Below are 22824 nucleotides of genomic sequence, written 5' to 3' on the forward strand. Positions count from 1 at the left end.
CTCCAGTCTCTCCCCCCCCACGTCTCTCTCCCCCCCCCACTCTCTCTCCCTCCCCCCCCTCACTCCCTCCTCTCCCCCCCCCAGTCTCTCTCTCCCCCCCCCCAGTCTCTCTCCCCCCCCCCCAGTCTCTCTCCCCCCCCCCACGTCTCTCTCCCCCCCCAGTCTCTCTCCCCCTCCCCCCCAGTCTCTCTCCCCTCCCCCCCAGTCTCTCTCCCCCCCCCAGTCTCTCTCCCCCCCCCCAGTCTCTCTCCCGTCTCTCCCCCCCCCCAGTCTCTCTCTCCCTCCCCCCCCAGTCTCTCTCCCTCCCCCCCAGTCTCTCTCCCCCCCCCCCAGTCTCTCTCCCCCTCCCCCCCAGTCTCTCTCCCCCTCCCCCCCAGTCTCTCTCTCCCCTCCCCCCCCAGTCTCTCTCCCCCTCCCCCCCAGTCTCTCTCTCCCCCCCGTCTCTCTCTCCCCCCCCAGTCTCTCTCTCCCCCCCCCCAGTCTCTCTCCTCCCCCCCCAGTCTCTCTCTCTCCCCTCTCCCCCCAGTCTCTCTCCCCTCCCCCCCAGTCTCTCTCTCCCCTCCCCCCCAGTCTCTCTCCCCTCCCCCCCAGTCTCTCTCTCCCCCCCCCAGTCTCTCTCTCCCCCCCCAGTCTCTCTCTCTCCCCCCCAGTCTCTCTCCCCTCCCCCCCAGTCTCTCTCTCCCCCCCCAGTCTCTCTCTCCCCCCCAGTCTCTCTCCCCCTCCCCCCAGTCTCTCTCCCGCTCTCCCCCCCAGTCTCTCTCCCCCCCCAGTCTCTCTCCCCTCCCCCCAGTCTCTCTCCCCCTCCCCCCCAGTCTCTCTCCCCCTCCCCCCCAGTCTCTCTCCCCCTCCCCCCAGTCTCTCTCTCCCCTCCCCCCCAGTCTCTCTCCCCCTCCCCCAGTCTCTCTCCCCCCCCCCCAGTCTCTCTCCCTCCCCCCCAGTCTCTCTCCCCTCCCCCCCGTCTCTCTCTCCTCCCCCCCAGTCTCTCTCTCCCCCCCCCAGTCTCTCTCTCCCCCCCCCCAGTCTCTCTCTCCCCTCCCCCCCAGTCTCTCTCTCTCCCCCCCCCAGTCTCTCTCTCTCTCCCCCCCCCAGTCTCTCTCTCTCCCCCCCCCCAGTCTCTCTCTCTCCCCCCCCCAGTCTCTCTCTCTCTCCCCCCCCAGTCTCTCTCTCTCCCCCCCCCCAGTCTCTCTCTCTCCCCCCCCCCAGTCTCTCTCTCTCCCCCCCCCAGTCTCTCTCTCTCCCCCCCCCAGTCTCTCTCTCTCCCCCCCCCAGTCTCTCTCTCTCCCCCCCCCAGTCTCTCTCTCTCCCCCCCCATCTCTCTCCCCCAGTCTCTCTCTCCCCCCCCCAGTCTCTCTCTCTCCCCCCCCCAGTCTCTCTCTCTCCCCCCCCAGTCTCTCTCTCCCCCCCCCAGTCTCTCTCTCTCCCCCCCCAGTCTCTCTCTCCCCCCCCCAGTCTCTCTCCTCATCTCTCTCTCCCCCCCCAGTCTCTCTCTCTCTCCCCCCCCCAGTCTCTCTCTCCCCCCCCCAGTCTCTCTCTCTCCCCCCCCCAGTCTCTCTCTCTCCCCCCCCCAGTCTCTCTCTCTCTCCCCCCCAGTCTCTCTCTCCCCCCCCCCAGTCTCTCTCTCCCCCCCCCAGTCTCTCTCTCTCCCCCCCCAGTCTCTCTCCCCCCCCCAGTCTCTCTCTCCCCCCCCCCCAGTCTCTCTCTCTCCCCCCCCAGTCTCTCTCTCCCCCCCCCAGTCTCTCTCTCCCCCCCCCAGTCTCTCTCTCTCCCCCCCCCAGTCTCTCTCTCCCCCCCCCCCAGTCTCTCTCTCCTCCCCCCCCCAGTCTCTCTCTCCCCCCCCCCAGTCTCTCTCTCCCCCCCCCCCAGTCTCTCTCTCCCCCCCCCCAGTCTCTCTCTCTCCCCCCCCCAGTCTCTCTCTCCCCCCCCCCAGTCTCTCTCTCCCCCCCCCCAGTCTCTCTCTCCCCCCCCCAGTCTCTCTCCTCCCCCCCAGTCTCTCTCTCCCCCCCCCCCAGTCTCTCTCTCCCCCCCCCCAGTCTCTCTCCCCCCCAGTCTCTCCCCCCCCAGTCTCTCTCTCCCCCCCCCCAGTCTCTCTCTCTCCCCCCCCCCCCAGTCTCTCTCTCCCCCCCCCCAGTCTCTCTCTCCCCCCCCCCCCAGTCTCTCTCTCTCCCCCCCCCCCAGTCTCTCTCTCCCCCCCCCCCCAGTCTCTCTCTCCCCCCCCCCCCAGTCTCTCTCTCCCCCCCCCCCAGTCTCTCTCTCTCCCCCCCCCAGTCTCTCTCTCCCCCCCCCCCAGTCTCTCTCTCCCCCCCCCCCAGTCTCTCTCTCTCCCCCCCCCCCAGTCTCTCTCTCCCCCCGTCTCCCCCAGTCTCTCTCTCATCCTCCCCCCCCAGTCTCTCTCTCCCCCCCCCAGTCTCTCTCTCCCCCCCCCAGTCTCTCTCCCCTCCCCCCCCCAGTCTCTCTCTCCCCCCCCCCAGTCTCTCTCTCCCCCTCCCCCAGTCTCTCTCTCCCCCCCCCCAGTCTCTCTCTCCCCCCCCCCAGTCTCTCTCTCCCCCCCCCAGTCTCTCTCTCCCCCCTCCCCCAGTCTCTCTCTCTCTCTCCCCCTCCCCCAGTCTCTCTCTCTCCCCCCCCCCCAGTCTCTCTCTCTCCCCCCTCCCCCAGTCTCTCTCTCCCCCCCCCCCAGTCTCTCTCTCTCCCCCTCCCCCAGTCTCTCTCTCTCCCCCCTCCCCCAGTCTCTCTCTCTCAGTCTCTCCCCCTCTCCCCCAGTCTCTCTCTCTCTCTCCCCCCCCCCCAGTCTCTCTCTCTCCCCCTCCCCCAGTCTCTCTCTCTCCCCCCTCCCCCAGTCTCTCTCTCTCCCCCCTCCCCCAGTCTCTCTCTCCCCCCTCCCCCAGTCTCTCTCTCCCCCCTCCCCCAGTCTCTCTCTCCCCCCCTCCCCCAGTCTCTCTCTCCCCCCCTCCCCCAGTCTCTCTCTCGTCTCTCCCCCTCCCCCAGTCTCTCTCTCCCGTCTCTCTCTCTCCCCCTCCCCCAGTCTCTCTCGTCTCTCCCCCTCCCCCAGTCTCTCTCTCCCCCCTCCCCCAGTCTCTCTCTCCCCCCTCCCCCAGTCTCTCTCTCTCTCCCCCCTCCCCCCAGTCTCTCTCTCTCTCCCCCCTCCCCCAGTCTCTCTCTCCCCCCTCCCCCAGTCTCTCTCTCCCCCCGTCTCTCTCCCCCCCAGTCTCTCTCTCTCCCCCCCCCCCCAGTCTCTCTCTCCCCCCCCCCAGTCTCTCTCTCCCCCCCCCAGTCTCTCTCTCCCCCCCCCCCAGTCTCTCTCTCCCCCCCCCCAGTCTCTCTCTCCCCCCCCCCCCCAGTCTCTCTCTCTCCCCCCCCCCAGTCTCTCTCTCCCCCCCCCCCAGTCTCTCTCTCCCCCCCCCCCCAGTCTCTCTCTCCCCCCCCCCAGTCTCTCTCTCCCCCCCCCAGTCTCTCTCTCCCCCCCCCCAGTCTCTCTCTCTCCCCCCCCCAGTCTCTCTCTCTCCCCCCCCCAGTCTCTCTCTCTCCCCCCCCCCCAGTCTCTCTCTCTCCCCCCCCCCAGTCTCTCTCTCCCCCCCAGTCTCTCTCTCTCCCCCTCCCCCAGTCTCTCTCTCTCCCCCCTCCCCCAGTCTCTCTCTCTCCCCCCTCCCCCAGTCTCTCTCTCTCTCTCTCTCCCCCCTCCCCCAGTCTCTCTCTCTCTCTCTCCCCCCTCCCCCAGTCTCTCTCTCTCCCCCCTCCCCCAGTCTCTCTCTCTCCCCCCTCCCCCAGTCTCTCTCTCTCCCCCCTCCCCCAGTCTCTCTCTCCCCCCTCCCCCAGTCTCTCTCTCCCCCCTCCCCCAGTCTCTCTCTCTCTCTCCCCCTCCCCCAGTCTCTCTCTCTCTCTCCCCCCTCCCCCAGTCTCTCTCTCTCGTCTCTCTCTCTCCCCCCCTCCCCCAGTCTCTCTCTCCCCCCTCCCCCAGTCTCTCTCTCCCCCCTCCCCCAGTCTCTCTCTCTCCCCCCTCCCCCAGTCTCTCTCTCACCCCCTCCCCCAGTCTCTCTCTCCCCCCTCCCCCAGTCTCTCTCTCCCCCCTCCCCCAGTCTCTCTCTCCCCCCCTCCCCCAGTCTCTCTCTCCCCCCCTCCCCCCAGTCTCTCTCTCACTCCCCCCCTCCCCAGTCTCTCTCTCTCTCTCCCCCCTCCCCCAGTCTCTCTCTCTCTCTCCCCCCTCCCCCAGTCTCTCTCTCTCTCTCCCCCCTCCCCCAGTCTCTCTCTCCCCCCCCTCCCCCAGTCTCTCTCTCTCTCCCCCCCCTCCCCCAGTCTCTCTCTCTCTCCCCCCCCTCCCCCAGTCTCTCTCTCCCCCCCTCCCCCAGTCTCTCTCTCTCCCCCCCCCTCCCCCAGTCTCTCTCTCTCCCCCCCCCCTCCCCCAGTCTCTCTCTCTCCCCCCCCCCTCCCCCAGTCTCTCTCTCTCCCCCCCCCCTCCCCCAGTCTCTCTCTCTCTCCCCCCCCCCTCCCCCAGTCTCTCTCTCCCCCCTCCCCCCCTCCCTCCCCCAGTCTCTCTCTCCCTCCCCCCCCCTCCCCCAGTCTCTCTCTCCCTCCCCCCCCCTCCCCCAGTCTCTCTCTCCCTCCCCCCCCCCCTCCCCCAGTCTCTCTCTCCCTCCCCCCCCCCCCCCAGTCTCTCTCTCCCTCCCCCCTCCCCCAGTCTCTCTCTCCCTCCCCCCCCCCCAGTCTCTCTCTCCCTCCCCCCCCCCCCAGTCTCTCTCTCCCTCCCCCCCCCCCAGTCTCTCTCTCCCTCCCCCCCCCCCCAGTCTCTCTCTCCCTCCCCCCCCCTCCCCCAGTCTCTCTCTCCCTCCCCCCCCCCTCCCCCAGTCTCTCTCTCCCTCCCCCCTCCCCCAGTCTCTCTCTCCCTCCCCCCCCCCTCCCCCCAGTCTCTCTCTCCCTCCCCCCCCCCCTCCCCCAGTCTCTCTCTCCCTCCCCCCCCTCCCCCAGTCTCTCTCTCCCTCCCCCCCCAGTCTCTCTCTCCCTCCCCCCCCAGTCTCTCTCTCCCTCCCCCCCCCAGTCTCTCTCTCCCCCCCTCCCCCAGTCTCTCTCTCCCCCCCCTCCCCCAGTCTCTCTCTCCCCCCCCCTCCCCCAGTCTCTCTCTCCCCCCCCCTCCCCCAGTCTCTCTCCCCCCCTCCCCCCAGTCTCTCTCCCCCCCCCTCCCCCAGTCTCTCTCTCCCCCCCCCCTCCCCCAGTCTCTCTCTCCCCCCCTCCCCCAGTCTCTCTCTCCCCCCCCTCCCCCAGTCTCTCTCTCCCCCCCCTCCCCCAGTCTCTCTCTCCCCCCCTCCCCCAGTCTCTCTCCCCCCCCTCCCCCAGTCTCTCTCTCCCCCCCCCTCCCCCAGTCTCTCTCTCCCCCCCCCTCCCCCAGTCTCTCTCTCCCCCCCCTCCCCCAGTCTCTCTCTCCCCCCCCCTCCCCCAGTCTCTCTCTCCCCCCCCCTCCCCCAGTCTCTCTCTCTCCCCCCTCCCCCAGTCTCTCTCTCCCCCCCTCCCCCAGTCTCTCTCTCCCCCCCCCTCCCCCAGTCTCTCTCTCCCCCCCCCTCCCCCAGTCTCTCTCTCCCCCCCCCCAGTCTCTCTCTCCCCCCCCCTCCCCCAGTCTCTCTCTCCCCCCCCCTCCCCCAGTCTCTCTCTCTCCCCCCCCCCCCTCCCCAGTCTCTCTCTCTCTCCCCCCCCCTCCCCCAGTCTCTCTCTCTCTCCCCCCCCCAGTCTCTCTCTCCCCCCCCCAGTCTCTCTCTCTCTCCCCCCCCCAGTCTCTCTCTCTCTGTCCCTCTCTCTCTCTGTCCCTCTCTCTCTCTCTCTGTCCCTCTCTCTCTCTCTCTGTCCCTCTCTCTCTCTCTCTGTCCCTCTCTCTCAATTACAATTTACAATTTAAATCGCTTTATTGGCATGATAAGTTACATCTTATGTTGCCAAAGCATCAAAATACATTTATGGTTTAGCACATAAACGCAGTTCTATTCATACAGTGTATAAACAGGTATATCCCTGAGTGTATAAATATACATTCGCATTGTTTATGTATATTTTTTTCTTAGTTTACTGGTTGTCCCTCTGTTCATGGCAAGCTGTAACATAGTGCGCCGCCAGTGTTATACAGCTTCTCTCCTCTCCCAGTAGGAATGGGAGTTTTTGGTTGTCATTCAGATTTCTGAAATCAGGGCATATTTGTGAGAATTTTTGGTAGAAATTCTCCCTGATGCCCTGATATTTTCCACAAGCTGTGAGGAAGTGCATCTCTGTCTCCACCACTCCCTGACTGCAGTGAGAGCATATCCTGTCCTCTCTTGGCAGCCTGGTCTGCCTGTGTCTGCCTTTTTCGATCGCTAGGCTATGTTCGCTAAGTCTGTACCTTTGTCAAGGTTCTTCTCAGTTTGTTATCCTTTACCATGGTCAGGTAATCAGCTATGTTGTATTGTCTGTTTAGGGCCAAGTAGCAATTGAGTTTGCTTTGGGTTTTTGTTGTTTCTGCCCAATATGTCAGATATTTTTCCTTTTGCTTAGCGACGATTGTGTTGGGTCGAATTCTTTGTGTTACCCTGTCACTGTCCTGGGGCTGGTTATTGTTAGTATTGTTAGTAGTTACTTCACTGAGTCCCAGGACTAGTTGACTGAGGGTATTCTTCTTTATGGTCAGCTCTTGGCATTTCAGGGCGTCGTAGTGATAGCATTGGGGATTGCTCATTTGTAGGTGATTCCAAAATTTGGTGGCTCTTTTTTGGATAGTGATTATTAATGGATATTGGCCTAGTTCCACCCTGCATGCATTGTTTACTGTTTTCCTTTGAGTCCGGAGGATACTTTTACAGAATTCTGCATGTAGGATCTCAATTGGGTGTTTGTCCCATTTTGCAAATTCTTGTTGAGTTAGCGGTCCCCATATCTCACTGCCATAGAGTGCAATTGGTTCAATTACTGATTTGAAAATTTTGAGCCAAATGCTAATTGGGATTTCTATTTGGATTGATTTTTTGATGGCATAGAAAGCCCTTCTTGCTTTCTCTTTCAGTTCATTCACAGCCAGTTTGAAGTTTCCCGTAGAACTGATTTTTAAGCCCAAGTATGTGTAGTTAGTGGTTTGTTCAATTTTGGTTGTTCCTACTGTGAAATTTATTTTGGGTCCCTGATGTTTGGATCTTTGCTGGAACACAAGGACTTTGGTTTTTTGGGGATTTATTGTCAGGGCCCAAGTCTGGCAGTACGACTCCAGCAGGTCCAGGTTTTGCTGTAGCCCCTCTTTAGTAGGTGACAGCAGAACCAGGTCGTCTGCATAGAGGAGGAATTTAACCTTGGATTCATATAGGGTGAGGCCGGGTGCTGTAGATTGTTCAAGTAGTTTTGCCAATCCATTTATGTAAATATTAAAGAGTGTCGGTGAGATTGGCGAGCCCTGCGTCACCCCCCGCCCCTGTGGGAAGTATTTTGTTTGTTTGTCTCCAATTTTAACTGCACATTTGTTGTTTGTATACATTGATTTAATTACATCATATGTTTTCCCTCCTACCCCACTTTCGATAAGTTTCAGGAATAAACCGTCATGCCAGATGGAGTCGAAAGCCTTCTGGAAATCTACAAAGCATGCGTAGATTTTGCTTTTGTTATTGTGAACGTGTTTGTCAATTAGGGTCTGTAGGGTGAAGATATGATCGGATGTTCTATAGTTTGGCAGGAATCCAATTTGGCTTTTACTCAAGACATTGTGCTCCTCAAGGAAGTTTATAAGTCTTTTGTTTATGATGCTACAGAATACCTTCCCCAGGTTACTGTTTACACAGATGCCTCGATAGTTGTTTGGGTCGATTTTGTCCCCACTTTTGTATATGGGCGTTATGAGTCCTTTGTTCCAGATATCAGGGAAATAACCGACACTCAGAACCAAGTTGAAGAGTTTTAGGATAGCCAGTTTCATTTTGTTGTCTGTGTGTTTAATCATCTCGTTTAGTATGCCATCTGTCCCGCAGGCTTTTCCTGGTCGCAGGTCCTTGAGTTTTTCAAGAAGTTCTTTTTCTGTTATTATGGCGTCCAGCGGGTTTTGGTTATCTTTTATGGCCATTTCTAGCTTTTCCAGTTTTTTGCATATTTGGTGTTGCTCTGGTCTTAGTGTTTTTTTCTGGTATAATTTTTCAAAGTGGTTTACCCATGTGTCCCCATTTTGAATGGCCAAATCGTCGTGTTGTTTTTTGTGTAGTGTTTTCAAGTTTTCCCAGAAACAATTGGAATCAATGGATTCCTCCATGGAGCTGAGTGTATTCTTAATATATTGCTCTTTTTTGGTTCTGAGTGTGTTTCTGTATTGTGTTAGTGTCTGACAATAAGTAAGGCGTAGTTCCTCGTTTTCTGGATGTCTGTGTTTTTGGTTTGATATTTTTCTAAGTTTTTTCCTCATGTTATGGCAATCTCGGTCAAACCATTTTTCATAGTTTTTTGTTTTGGGTTTGTTCTTGCGAGCTTTCAAGTTTGCATTTGTTGCCAAATTATCAAAAATATTGTTTAGTTTACTAACTGCCCGGTTTACGCCTTCTTTATTGTGAGTGTATATGTTATCCAGAAAGGTGTCTAAGAGAGCTTGAGTTGATGCATTGCTAATTGTTTTCTGGTATTTTTCCGTGTCGTTTTTGGCCCATCTGTACGATTTTTTGGTGTTGTACAGTTTACTGGGTTGTGTTTCTATGTTGTTTGTTTCTGTCTTTTTGAGGAACATAGTAATTTGACTGTGATCTGACAGTGTTGTTTGTGGTTTGACTGTGAATGCTCTGAAAGAGGATGGGTCTAAGTCTGTAATCATATAGTCTACTGTGCTGCAGCCAAGAGGTGAGCAATAGGTCGATCTTCCTAGGAGGTCTCCTATGAACCTACCATTGACAATGTACAGACCCAGGTTTCGACAGAGCTGTAGTAGCTGTTTTCCGTTGGTATTTGACTGCTTGTCGCAGTTATGCCTGTATGGAAGGGAAGGGATGTCAAAGTGGTTATTCCCGAAAACATAATTGTTTCCCTGATTATTGGTGAAGTCTGGTTCTTCGCCCGTTCTTGAATTGAGGTCCCCACAGATCAACACGTTCCCCTGGGCCTGGTATTGGATAATTTCCCCCTCCATGTTGGAGAAGGTGTCCTCTTTAAAGTACGGGGAATCGATTGGAGGGATATAAAGTGCGCAAATGTAAACATCTTGGGTGTTTGAGATAATCTCCCTCTCAAGTTTGAGCCACATATGGTTTTCGCCCTTTTTTATAAATTTGATGTAATTCTTAAGTTCTGTTTTAAACCAGATCAGTATGCCTCCGGAGTCTCTGCCTTGGGTTACACTTGGTAATTTATTGGAGGGCACCACCAGCTCAGTGTACCCTTGGGGACAGCCAGTGTGTCCTTTTCCTTTATACCAAGTTTCCTGTAAAATGATAATATCTAGGTCTTTAGTTTCATCTATGAACTCTGGGGTCCTACTTTTCACTTCTCGCAGTGAAGAGCGTAGACCTTGGATATTCCAGGTCGAAATATATAAGGATTTCATGTTAAGTTTGATCTTTTACTATGATAGGTTAAAGAGTGGTACGTGTTTGTCGTGTCTAAGTGTGGGAAAAAAAAAGATCACATCAGTTGTCTACAAAAGTTAATACAATTTGGTTACAGTTCTTTCTATTAATTAGTCCTTGATCCATAAGGCGGAAGTAGATGCTGCTGCACATCTGCTTATTGTCTCTTAATGGATTGTTTCTGTCTGAGGTATTGCGTACGTCCTGTGCATCTCTCCCTCTGTCTGGCTGGGAGCAGTCCTATTCCCCTGTGGGACAGGAGTGGTGCAGGTCTGACATTGTTGTTTTGCATGGGGATCCTCTCTGGTCTCGGTTGGTGTGTTGGTGGTCCTTGTAGTGTTCCTGATATGTACCCCGCTGATCTCTGGTGGTCGGGGGGGGGTCCTCTTGGAGTCTGGGTATGGACCCGGTTAAAAGCGACGTCCTTCAGGGCTTTAGCAAGGATCGATATTCTTTGCCTTTGGATGTGGACGTGGTCGTAAAGACATTCCTCATCGAGGGTGGGGTGTTGGGCCAGGTGTACGTTGTGGTTTGATTCGCAGTCTCTTGCTATGCTGGCATTTATCTCATGAATTGTGTTGTTGTTGAAGTCTGTTCTCGGCAATATTGTGGAAACAGTGATTCTAGTGTTTGGAAATGTACTGCTTGCTTTCCTAATCATTGCTCTGAGCGATGTTGCTACTTCTTTCTGTTGGGTCTTTAGGTCATTTGTGCCCGTGTGTATTATTATGTGTTGGGGGGAGCCTAATCTGGCTTTGGTCAGCCATCCCATGGCTCTGTTTGTTGTTGGGCACCAGATCTTTTCTACTTTACTTCTAGGGAATAGCTTTTTCTCCCATAGAAATTTCCCATTTGAGTCTATGAGTATTACGACGTCAGCCTTGTTTGTGTTTACTGTCTGGTGGCTTTCGCTTGGACTCATAGTGTGTGTGCTGGGCTGGGGTGTCTGGTGTGTGCGTACCTCTTGTGAGCGGCCCGCTTGTGGTTCCACGGTGGTGGGGGAAGATTGCGAATCAGTATGCTGGTCGGTCTGTGTGGCACCCCTTGTATTGTGTGTCTGTTGCTTTTGTTCCGTGTGGGAGTGCAGCCGTTCCGTCCGGCTCTGTCTTGTCTTATCTCTAGCCTCTGGTTGCTGGTCTAATGGTGTTTTCTCTCCTCTATGGCTCTCTTCTTTTTCCTGCAGCTCTTTCACCTGATTCCTAAGTAGATTCACCTGGTTCTCAAGTAGCTTCAGCTCTCTCTTGTGTCTCTCCCTCTCCTGATTTTGATTGTCATTCATTTTGAGGAAGTCCTCTCTAAGTTTAACCATCTCTATCTCTAATTGATTAAATTTATCTTTTGGTTGTATCTGGCTGTGTGATCCCGGGGTATGTGTCTGGTCGGCCCTGGTAGGCTCACTCACTTCCTGGCTAGGCTGGTCGGCCCTGGAGGGCTCACTCACTTCCTGGCTATGCTGCTCTTCTCTTGGTGAGCTGGGAATGGTAGGGGGACTATGTGTGGCTTCCTCCCTGGTAGTTATGCTGGGGTTTGTCAGTTGTATCGTGTGGCTGTGGTTCCCCGGGGTTAGTGTCTGGTTTGAACTGTGTGGCTCGTTCACCTCCTGACCAGGCAGATTTTCTCCTGGTAAGTTGTCAATGTTGGGGGGAGTGCGGGCCACTCTGGGGCTGTTCCTTCCCCCCTTAGTTAATTTTTTCAGTGTCCTGAAGGCCGTTGCAAATTTGTCGAGGTTGCCTTGCACTAATATTGTCCCGGTATTGTACGCGTTGACCGTCGTAGTTGAACTGTCTCCTGGTGTGTTAATTTTCATTATGGACCCATTTGCGGTATTTTCTAGCTTAACATTGGTATAGTGTGATTTTATTGCTGTGATCCAAGCCACTGGCTGATCTGAGTAGAAAATGAGGTTACTTTTTGTCCCATTGTTGTAACAGTCAGCAAAAAGTGTTTCTGGTTTTTCTCTCATCTGCTCATGCTTGATCGCTTTTATAGCTTTTTTTGCGGTGTTGGGGGGAATCTGGAAGCGGGGCTGTTGTGGATCTTCTGATTCGCTCATTTTTGGTAAAGTATTGTTGATCTTAGAATAAGCTTTTCTGGGGCCCCGGGTTTGGTGTTTCCCTCTCCCTGTTCGCGAACTTTCCCGGTCCCCCTCTCCGACCCCGTGGTCCCTGGGCCTCGGCTTCTGGGTTCACCCTTCTCAGGTCTGGGTCTGTGAGCCGCTGTTTCCCGGTGCCTTCGGGCTGTTCCCCTCCCCCTCAGAGGCCTCTGTGCCTCTGTCTCGGCCTGGCTCCTCGGGCCTTTCCCTGGCTTCAGTCTCCCTCCCTGGGCCCTGTACTCACAGTCTTGGTTTGCTTCTGGAAGCCTTCTGGTTGCTCCCCTTCTCCTCAGAGGTCTCTGGGCCTGGCTCCTCGGGCCTTTCCCGGGCTTTCTAGCCCAGCCGCCGCTCGGGTTGTGCCTCGTTCGCCGTTCGGGTGCTGGACTGCGGTCGTCGCTCGGGTGCTGGACTGCGGCCGTCGCTCGGGTGCTGGACTGCGGTCGTCGCTCGGGTGCTGGACTGCGGCCGCCGATCGGGCCGTGTCTCGTTCGCCGCTCGGGCTCCCCGAGTCACCTCGTTCCGGCTGCCGCTGCGTCTCCGTACGGCCTCCCCGATTCGCCTCGTTTCCCGAAGCGGCCTCCCCGAGTCTCCTCGCTCCGGCTGCCGCTGCGTCTCCGTGCGGCCTTCGCGCCTCGGTTCCCGATGCGGCCGAGTCACCTTGCTTCTGCTGCTGCTGTGGCCCCGTTTGTTTTGTTTTTTTTCCCTTATTTCTTTTTTTTCTTTGGCTTTTTTTTTCTAGTTTCCTCTGGTTTTTTTCCTTTGGTGGTCTTTTCCTTCCTTACTTAATCTAGACTAAACTAAACTTAAACTTAACTAAACAAACTAAACTAACTTAACTAGAACTAAATTTAACTTTAAAACCTTTTTAAACTTGAAATGAACCTTTTTTTTCCCCACTTTAAACACTAAAAACACTAAAAATTCAGCAGCCCATCTTCAGCGTGTGTATTCACTCTGTCTCTCCACCCCCTCCTCCCCCTCTCCGCTCCCTCTCCTCCCCCTCCGCTCCCTCTCCCCTTCCGCAGTCTCAGCCCCCAACCCCCAGCGGGTGGGGTTCAGGCGGTACTCTCTCTCTCTGTCCCTCTCTCTCTCTGTCCCTCTCTCTCTCTCTGTCCCTCTCTCTCTCTCTCTGTCCCTCTCTCTCTCTCTCTGTCCCTCTCTCTCTCTGTCCCTCTCTCTCTCTCTCCCTCTCTCTCTCTCCCTCTCCCTCTCTCGCTCTGTCCCTCTCTCTCTCTCTGTCCCATTCTCTCTGTCTCTCTCCCTCTCTCTCCAATTCCAATTCCAATTAAAATGCTTTATTGGCATGAAAGTTTACAGAGAACCATATTGCCAAAGCTTACATAGCAAAAAGGTACAGTTTTCCAACATTCTGTAGGTGTCAATCGATTTGACATTTGTTGGGTACATACAATATTACTTTTAAACAATATTAATTTTAAACAGTCTTTGTACTTCATTTGGTACGTTCAATATTAATTTTAAACAGTCTTAATTTTAAACAGTCCTCAGGTTGTGACATGTTGTTACATATTTGGCCCCAAGGTATGGTCTGTCTCCTTCTCCTAGGACTAATCTCAATTTTGACAGATCATCCAATTCCTTGAAATCTGGGGTTGTTTGGCTTAGCTTGTTGAATAATATGTTTCTTGATGTGTTGAATTTTTCGCATTTTAGGAGGAAATGCATTTCTGTTTCAACCTCGCCAGCCAGACATTGATCGCATATTCTATTCTCTCTAGGCTGCCAGGATTTCTTGTATCTGCCTTTTTCAATTTCCAGTTGGTGGTCGCTTAGTCTGTACCTGGTGAGGGTCTGTCTCTGTTTTGTGTCTCTGATGGTCGTGAGGTAGTCTGCCAGTTTATATTCTCTTTTTAGGGCCCGGTAACATTCTAATCTGCTTTGGCTTTCGGTTATTTTGTTCCAATGTTCCAGGTAGGTTTCTTTGCATTTTTTAATGATTTGGTTCACTCGGATTGGTGTTTGGGCGGCTGTGTTGGTCTGGGGCTGGTCAGGGTCCGGCTGAGTACTTAGTTTCCGTAGCAGCTGACTCAGGGGACTCTTTTCTGGGTTTAGCTCTTGGGTCTGAAAGGCTTTGAAATGAAGGGTGTCTGGGGAGCTAGATTTGAGGTGATTTAGGAAGTTTAGTGCTCGTTTTTGGATGTTTATTATCAGTGGGTATCTGCCTAGTTCGGCTCTGCATGCATTTGTTGGCGTTTTCCTTTGGGTGCGAAGGATGCTTCGGCAGAATTCTGCATGTAGGGCTTCTATTGTATGTTTTTCCCATTTAGTGTAGCTTTGGTGATTTAGCGGGCCCCATACTTCACTACCGTACAGTGCAATGGGCAGGATTATGCTGTCAAATATTTTGAGCCAGATTTTGATTGGGATTTGGATGTTGTAGAATTTTCTTTTTATTGCATATAGGGCTCTTCGGGCTTTTTCTTTTAGTGCATTCACTGCTATGCTGAAGCTCCCTGATGCTGTAATAGTTAGACCAAGGTAGGTGTAGCTCATAGTGTGTCCTATAGTGATATCACTGAGGGTAAACTGGTATTTGTTTTCCTGACATCTGGGCCTTTTTTGAAAAATCATGATGTTGGTTTTCTTTAGATTTACTGTTAGAGCCCAATTTTGGCAGTATTTGTCGAGTAGGTCTAGTTGTTGCTGTAATCCCTGTTCTGTGGGAGACAGCAGAACCAGGTCGTCCGCATAGAACAGGGATTTCACTTCTCCATCTAGGAGACGGAGACCTGGTGACTCGCTTTGCTCCAGCATGTCTGCTAATTCATTTATGTATATGTTGAACAGGGTCGGGCTCAAATTGCAGCCCTGCCGGACGCCTCTTCTCTGGGTGAAGAAATCGGTGCGTTTGTCTCCAATTTTGACCCCGCATTTGTTTTTCAGATACATTGATTTAATAAGGTCATAGACTTTGCCCCCTATTCCACATTGAAGAAGTTTATAATAGAGCCCTTCGTGCCATATAGAGTCAAAGGCTTTCTTGAAGTCGATGAAACAGGCGAATATTTTCCCATTTTTTGTTTGGTGTATATGTTTTTCAATGAGGGTGTGAAGGGTATAGATATGGTCGGCGGTGCGGTGTTTTGGAAGAAAGCCTATTTGGTTTTTTCTGAGGATATTATGTTTGTTAAGAAAATCAAGTAATCTACTATTTAGAATACTGCAGAATAACTTCCCTAGACAACTGTTGACACAGATGCCGCGGTAGTTATTTGGGTCTGATTTGTTTCCGCTTTTATATATGGGGGAGATTAGTCCTTGGCACCAGATATCGGGAAAACAGCCTGAACGTAATATGATGTTGAATAATTTGAGTACCGCACCCTGCATCTCCATATTGCTGAACTTGAGCATTTCATTTTTGATGTTGTCTGGGCCACAGGCTTTCTTTAGGTGGAGAGATTTTGTTTTTGTGGCCATTTCTTTCCATGTGATTGGGGAGTCTAGAGGGTTTTGGTTGTCTTTGATTGTTGCTTCTAATGTGTGGAGTTTTTCTGTGACCTGATGTTGACTTGGGTTTGTTTCGTTTATTGGGATGTCTTTGTAGAGGTTTTCAAAATGTGTTCTCCAGATGTCGCCATCTTGGATTGGTAATGCTTGCAATTGTGTTGTACTCAGGTTATTCCACATTTCCCAGAATTGTTTTGGGTTGGTGGAGTTTTCAATTTCTTCTAGTATTTTGTGGGTATAGTTTTGTGTTTTGTTCCTAATGGTGTGTTTATATCTTTTGAGGGTTTCATTGTATCTAGTACGTAGGTCCGGATTGTTTGGTTGGCGATGCTTTTGGTTTGATATTTTTCTCAGGTCTTTTCTGGCATTTTTGCATTCGTGGTCAAACCATTTCTTATTTTTATTTTGTCTTTTGTGACTCTTCCTCTTCTGTTTCACGAGGTCGGCTTTTACTCTCTCTCCCTCTCTCTCTCTCGCTCTGTCCCTCTCTCTCTCTCTGTCCCATTCTCTCTGTCCCTCTCTCTCTCTCTCTCTGTCTGTCTGTCTCTCTCCCTCTGTCCCTCTCTCTCTCTCTCCCTCTCTCTCTCTCGCTCTGTCCCTCTCTCTCTCTCTGTCCCATTCTCTCTGTCCCTCTCTCTCTCTCTGTCCCATTCTCTCTGTCTCTCTCCCTCTCTCTCTCTGTCCCTCTCTCTCTCTCTGTCTCTCTCTCTCTGTCCCTCTCTCGCTCTGTCCCTCTCTCTCTCTCTCCCTCTCTCTCTCTCCCTCTCCCTCTCTCGCTCTGTCCCTCTCTCTCTCTCTGTCCCATTCTCTCTGTCTCTCTCCCTCTCTCTCTCTGTCCCTCTCTCTCTCTCTCCCCCTCTCTCTCTCTCCCCCTCTCTGACCCTCTCTGTCCCTCTCTCTGTCCCCAGGGATGCTACTCATCGTGGCCCCACACTCCGAAGCTGCGATCGAGAGCCTGTGTTTGTCATCTCCGTGGGGTGAAGGAGAGACCCACACCAGACTCACGATGGCGGTAAGCTTTCACCGGTCATTGAACAACAGCCGCACTTCCTGTTGTCACGATTTGTCGTCGCACCAAGTTTACAGCAGTGAAGGAGGCCATTCAGCCCATAGTGCCTGTGCCGGCCGAAAAAGAGCTCTCCAGCCTAATCTCACTTTCCAGCTCTTGGTCCGTAGCCCTGTAGGTTCCGGCACTTCAAGTGTGTTGTAGGAAAAATGATTCCTCGGAAACTAGACTTTGAGTAAGAGAGACAACTTTATTAAATGACAGAGCTCTGGGAGAAGCGTCTGCAACCACGCGGTCTGCGAGAGCACCTTCTCCTCGATTGTAGTACGTGCCGAGCTTATATACAATTCCAAGAAGTTAGTTTTAGATCATTTACATTCATCCAATCAATTCGTTTATTAGCGCATATCGTTATTTTCCTCCAGTCAGGTGTTTACACACTCGTGTTGCCAATTCTGCCTCTTCAGTGATTGCGAAAGGTCTTCGTTTCGTCTTGTTTCGTCCGCGGCGGAATGTGATTAGTTCGATAATAGGATACCAGTGAACCTTGTTAGTTCTTGGGACTGTGATAACAGGACACGAGATGAACTTTGTTCCAGCCATGCGTGGCGTGCCATGTCTCATTGTGCAGTGATTCAATTAGTCCCAGTCAGCGAATTTGTTGTTTGTGTCTTTTCCAGCAAAATTTTATTCTAACAAGTGCATCTCCAAGTACTTTTTAAATGTGATGAGGGTTTCTGCCTCTACCTCCCTGTCAGGCAGTGAGTTCCAGACCCCCACCACCCTCTGGGTGAAAGAAATTCTCCTCAAATCTCCTCTAATCCTTCTACCAATTATTTTAAATCTCTGCCCGCTGGTTATTGACCTCTCTGCTAGGGGAAATAGGTCCTTCCTATCCACTCTATCTAGGCCCCTCATAATTTTATACACCTCAATTAAACCTCCCCTCAGCCTCCTCTATGCCAAAGAAAACAGCCCCAGTCTCTCCAATGTGGTGACCAGAACTGTACGCAATACTCTAGCTGTGGGCCGAACCCGTGTTTTACACAATTCAAGCATAACCTCCCTTTTCCCTGCATCAGTTCCTGTGCCCACATTTTAGAAAGGCCCATTTCTATGTAAACAGGTCACGCTGTAGTCACAGCCACCAGCCAGAGGTGGCGCTGCAGGAACACGCTCTGCTTTCCTGAGATAACAACAGAAAATGCTGGAAAAACTCAGCAGGTCAGGCAACATCCGTGGAGAGAAATTTGAGTTGACGTTTCGGGTCGAACCCTTCTTCAAAACTGGAAAGAAAAGAAACTGGATCGAAGGCAGGGCTGCGATCGGACAAAAGAATAAAAGAAACAAAAGAAGTAAAAGAGATTAGAAGCTAGACGAGATGGTAATAGGCTGAGATTGGGTGTAAAGTGTACTGGCAGGGCAAGAGATAGCTGCCAGGTGTGAGAGAGAAACAAAAGGAAAGGGGGGGGGGGTGGAAAAGGAGTGGAAAAATTACAAGAAAAAATGAAATAGGGGCCGAGGTTATGATCTGAAATTGTTGAACTCGATATTGAGTCCGGAAGGCTGCAGAGTGCCTAATCGGAAGATGAGGTGCTGTTCCTCGAGTTTACGCTGAGCTTCCGTGGAACAATACACGAGGCCAAGGACGGTGAGGTCCGAGTGGGAATGGAGCGGTGAATTAAAGTGACAGGTGACCGGAAGCTCGGGGTCACCCTTACGGACTGAACGGAGGTGTTCTGCAAAGGCGGTCGCCCAATCTGCGTTTTGGTCTCCCCAATGTAGAGGAGACCGCATCGTGAGCAGCGAATACAGTATACTAGATTGCAAGTAGTACAAGTAAATCGCTGTTTTCACCTGGAAGGGGGTGTTTGGGGCCCTGGACAGTGGGAAGGGGGGGGAGGTATAGGGGCAGCACGGTGGGCATAGTGGTTAGCACTGTTGCCTCACAGCGCCAGGCCCAGGGACCCGGGTTCGAATCCGGCCTCGGGTGACTGTCTGTGTGGAGTTTGCACATTCTCCCCGTGTTTGCGTGGGTTTCCTCCCACAGTCCAAAGATGTGCGGGTTAGGTTGATTGTTTATGATAAATTGACCCTTAGTGTTAGGGGGGATTAAATACGTGGGGTTACGGGGATAGGGTGGGATATGTGTTGGTGTAGGGGTTACGGGGACCGGGTGGGATATGTGTCGGTGCAGGCTCAATGGGCCGAAATGGCCTCTATCTGCACTGTGGGGTTTCTGTGATTTTCTGTGATCTGTGATCTCCTCCACTTGCACGGGAAGGTGCCAGGCAAAGGGGAAGGGCTGTTTGGGGTGATAGAGGAGTGGACTAGGGTGTCTCGGAGGGAGGCGGGTCCCTGCGGAATGCTGAAAGGGGAGGGGAGGATATGTTTGGTATCTTTCCAACTTGGAGAAAGTTTTCTCAAAATATCCTAAAGGAATAAGAATGAGGGATTTGCATTTATATAGAAACATAGAATAATAGGAGCAGGAGTCGGCCATTCGGCCCTTCGAGCCTGCTCCGCCATTCAATGCGATCATGGCTGATCCTCTATCTCAATACCATATTCCCACCTCTCTCTCCCCATACCCCTGGATGCCTTTTGTGTCTAGAAATCGATCTATCTCCTCATATATATTCAGTGACTTGGCCTCCACAGCCTTCTGTGGTAGAGAATTCCACAGGTTCACCACCCTCTGAGTGAAGAAATTTCTCCTCATCTTGAGTATTGTGTGCAAGTTTTGGTCGCCTTATCTGAGGAAGGACGTTCTTGCCATGGAGGGAGTGCAGCGAAGATTCACCAGGCTGATACCTGGGATGGCAGGAATGACGTATGAGGAGGAGATTGGGTTGATTGGGCTTATACTCGCTGGAGTTTAGAAGAATGAGAGGGGATCTCATTGAAACTTATAAAATTCTGACAGGACTAGACAGACTAGATGCAGGAAGGATGTTCCCCGATGGCGGGGGAATCCAGAACCAGGGGTCACAGTCTAAGGATAAGGGGTAAGCCATTTAGGACAGAAATGAGGAGGAATTTCTTCACCCAGAGAGTGGTGAACCTGTGGAATTCTCTACCACAGAAGGCGAGTAGAGGCCAATTCATTAAATATATTCAAGAAGGAGTTGGATATATTTCTTAAGGCTAAAGGGATCAAGGGATATGGGGAGAAGGCAGGGACAGGGTACTGAATTTGGATGATCAGCCATGATCTCATTGAATGGCGGAGCAGGCTCGAGGGGCCGAATGGCCTACTCCTGCTCCTATCTTCTATGTTTCTATCTCAGTCCTAAATGTCCGACCCCTTATTCTGAGACCTGACCCTTTGACCCTCGTTCTAGACCCCCCCCAGCCAGGGGAAACATCCTCCCTGCATCCAATCTGTCTAGCCCTGTCAGAATTTTATACATTTCAGTGAGATCCCCTCTCATTCTTCTAAACTCGAGCGAATATAGGCCTAGTCGACCCAATCTCTCCTCATACGGCAGTCCTGCCATCCCAGGAATCAGTCTGGTGAACCTTCGCTGCACTCCCTCTATGGCAAGAACATCCTTTCTTAGGTAAGGAGACCCAAACTGTACACAATACTCCAGGTGTGGTCTCACCAAAGACCCATTCACCACCCTCAGGATGTCCCAAAGGCCCATTCACCACCTCAGGATGTCCCAAAGGCCCATTCACCACCTCAGGATGTCCCAAAGGCCCACATTCACCACCTCAGGATGTCCCAAAGACCCATTCACCACCTCAGGATGTCCCCAAAGGCCCATTCACCACCTCAGGATGTCCCAAAGGCCCATTCACCACCTCAGGATGTCCCAAAGACCCATTCACCACCTCAGGATGTCCCAAAGGCCCATTCACCACCTCAGGATGTCCCAAAGGCCCATTCACCACCTCAGGATGTCCCAAAGGCCCATTCACCACCTCAGGATGTCCCAAAGGCCCTTTCACCACCTCAGGATGTCCCAAAGGCCCATTCACAGCCAATGAAGTGTAGTCACTGTTGTAATGTAGGAAACGCGGCAGCCAGTTTGCGCACAGCAAGCTCCCACAAACCGCAATGAGATAATGAGCAGTTAATCTGTTGTTGGTGATGTTGGTTTAGCGGTAACGACACTACAGCGTGGTTTCTGTGCTCTGTCTCCCGCAGCCGCTGCTGTTGCCGACTGCGGCCGCGGTCTCCCTGGCTCCGCCGGACTCCTGCTTCCTGTCTCCGCCATCATCATCCTGGTGGTCGCCATCTACCTGCTCCTATTGGTCCTTGTCCTCGTGGTGAGGCAGTGGCTCTTGGTGAGTGGGACAAGGCAGCGCGTGATAGGGTGACACCAGGGGGAGGGGGCTCATCAACAACCCCCGGACCCCCGCTCCCTAACCCATCCTGCCCACCCCATCCCACCCCTCTCCCCATCCTCCCCATCCTCTCCACCCACCCCACTCCTCCCCATCCCACCCCTTCCCCATCCTCTCCACCCACCCCACTCCTCCCCATCACACCCCTCTCCCCCACCCCACCCCTCCCTCTCCCCACCCCACTCCTCCCCATCCCTCCCCATCCTCTCCTACCCACCCCACTCCTCCCCATCACACCCCTCTCCCCATCCCACCCCACCCCTCTCCTCCCATCCCTCCCCACCCCACTCCTCCCCATCCTCTCCTACCCCACCCCTCTCCCCATCCTCTCCACCCAACTCCTCCCCATCCTCTCCTCCCCACCCCTCTCCCCATCCCTCCTCCCATCCTCTCCACCCCACCCCACTCCTCCCCATCACACCCCTCTCCCCCATCCCACCCCACCCCTCTCCTCCCATCCCCTCTCCCCATCCCTCCCCATCCTCTCCTCCCCACCCACTCCCCCATCCTCTCCACCCCACCCCACTCCTCCCCATCCTCTCCTCCCCATCCCACCCCCTCTCCCCATCCCACCCCACCCCTATCCTCCCATCCCCTCTCCCCACCCCACTCCACACGGTCAGGGAGGGTGGGAGCGGGAGATTGCTGAGGATGCTGTGACCTTTGCCTCCCGTGTCCCCCAGGTTCGGGGGTTCTGTGCGGAGTGCTGTAGCTGGGCGAAGGATGACGACACGCCGTGCTGCGAGTGCTTCGTAGCGTGCGCTGAATCATGTGACTGTAAGATCCCGTCCGTCAACAAGTGTCTGGACATGTGCTGTCCCCGGACCCGGGTAAGCTCAGGAGCAGAATCCTCGTCATCGTGCCAGGCACATCCTCCCCCGCCCCTGCTTCAGCCCTCGCTGTATTGCTCTCTCTCGCTCTCTCTCTCTGTCTCTCTCTCCGCTCTCTCAGTTCAGTTCAGTTCAAATGCTTTATTGGCATGAAAGTTTACAGAGAACCATATTGCCCAAAGCTTACATTGCAAAAAAGGTACAGTTTTCCAACATTCTGTAGGTGTCAATCGATTTGACATTTGTTGGGTATATACAATATTACTTTTAAACAATATTAATTTTAAACAGGTCTTTCTACTTCATTTGGTACGTTCAATATTAATTTAAACAGTCTTACTTTTAAACAGTCCCTAGGTTGTGACATGTTGTTACATATTTAGCCCAAGGTAATGGTCTGTCTCCTTCTCCCTAGGACTAATCTCAATTTTTGACAGATCATCCAATTCCTGAAATCTGGGGTTGTTTGGCTTAGCTTGTTGAATAATATGTTTCTTGATGTGTTGAATTTTTCCGCATTTTAGGAGGAAATGCATTTCTGTTTCAATTCAACCTCGCCAGCCAGACTCTCTCTCTCTCTCTCTCTCCTGTCTCTCAATTCAATTCAATTCAAATCACTTTATGGCATGACAAGTTTACATCTTATGTTGCCCAAAGCATCGAAAAACATTCATGTTTGTTCACAAAAATACAGATCTATCCATACAGTGTATAAACAGATATATCCCTGAGTGTATAAATATACTTTCATATAATTTATATATACTCCTTTTCTTATATTTAGTGGTTGTCCCTCTGTTTATGGCAAGCTGTAACATAGTGTGCCGCTAGTGTTACACAATTTCTCTCTTCCCTAGTAGGTATGGGAGTTTTTGGTCGTCATTCAAATTCTGAATTCCGGGGCATATTTTTGTGAATTTTGGGTAGAAATTCTCCCTTATGCCTGATATTTTCCTACAAGCTGTGAGGAAGTGCATCTCTGCTCTCCACCACTCCCTGACTGCAGTGAGAGCATATCCTGTCCTCTCTTGGCAGCCGGGTCTGTCTGTAGTCTACCTTTTTCGATCGCCAGGTTATGTTCACTAAGTCTGTACATTGTCAAGTTTTTCTCAGTTTGCTATCCTTTACCCACGTCAGGTAATCAGCCATGTTGTATTGTCTGTTTAGGGCCAAGTAGCAATTGAGTTTGCTTTGGTTTTTGTGTCTCTCTCTGTCTCTCTCTCTGTCTCTCTGTCTCACTCTCTCTCTCTCTCTCTCCTCTCTCTGTCTCTCTCTCCTCCATCTCTCCTCTCTCTCTGTCTGTCTGTCTGTCTCTCTCTCTCTCCTCTCTCTCCTCTGTCTCTCTCTGTCTCTCTCTCCTCTCTCTCTCTCTGTCTCTCTCTCTGTCTCCTCTCCTCTCTCTCTCTCTCTCTCTCTGTCTCTCTCTCTCTCTCTCTCTCTCTCTGTCTCCTCTCCCCTCTCTCTCTCTCTCTCTCCCTCTGTCTCTCTCCTCTCTCTTCCCTCTTCGTCTCCATCTGTCTCTCGTCTCTCTCTCTC

At 52.9% G+C, this 22824-nt stretch overlaps 1 protein-coding gene and 1 long non-coding RNA gene across 3 annotated transcripts in view; both read left to right on the plus strand.

Annotated features, from left to right (window-relative positions):
* asic1c (acid-sensing (proton-gated) ion channel 1c) overlaps positions 1-22824 on the plus strand; it is a 537225-nt gene that overhangs the window by 443942 nt on the left and 70459 nt on the right. The gene's annotated exons all lie outside the window — the stretch shown is intronic.
* LOC147114495 (uncharacterized) lies at positions 15965-21389 on the plus strand. The gene is made up of 3 exons (XR_015078907.1): positions 15965-16108; positions 20259-20398; positions 21142-21389. It is a non-coding gene; the product is annotated as an uncharacterized LOC147114495 (long non-coding RNA).

The sequence above is a fragment of the Somniosus microcephalus genome, chromosome 7 (assembly GCF_052327205.1).
Source record: "Somniosus microcephalus isolate GS21.2 chromosome 7, FLI_Smic_1.0, whole genome shotgun sequence".
NCBI classification, from domain to species: domain Eukaryota; kingdom Metazoa; phylum Chordata; class Chondrichthyes; order Squaliformes; family Somniosidae; genus Somniosus; species Somniosus microcephalus.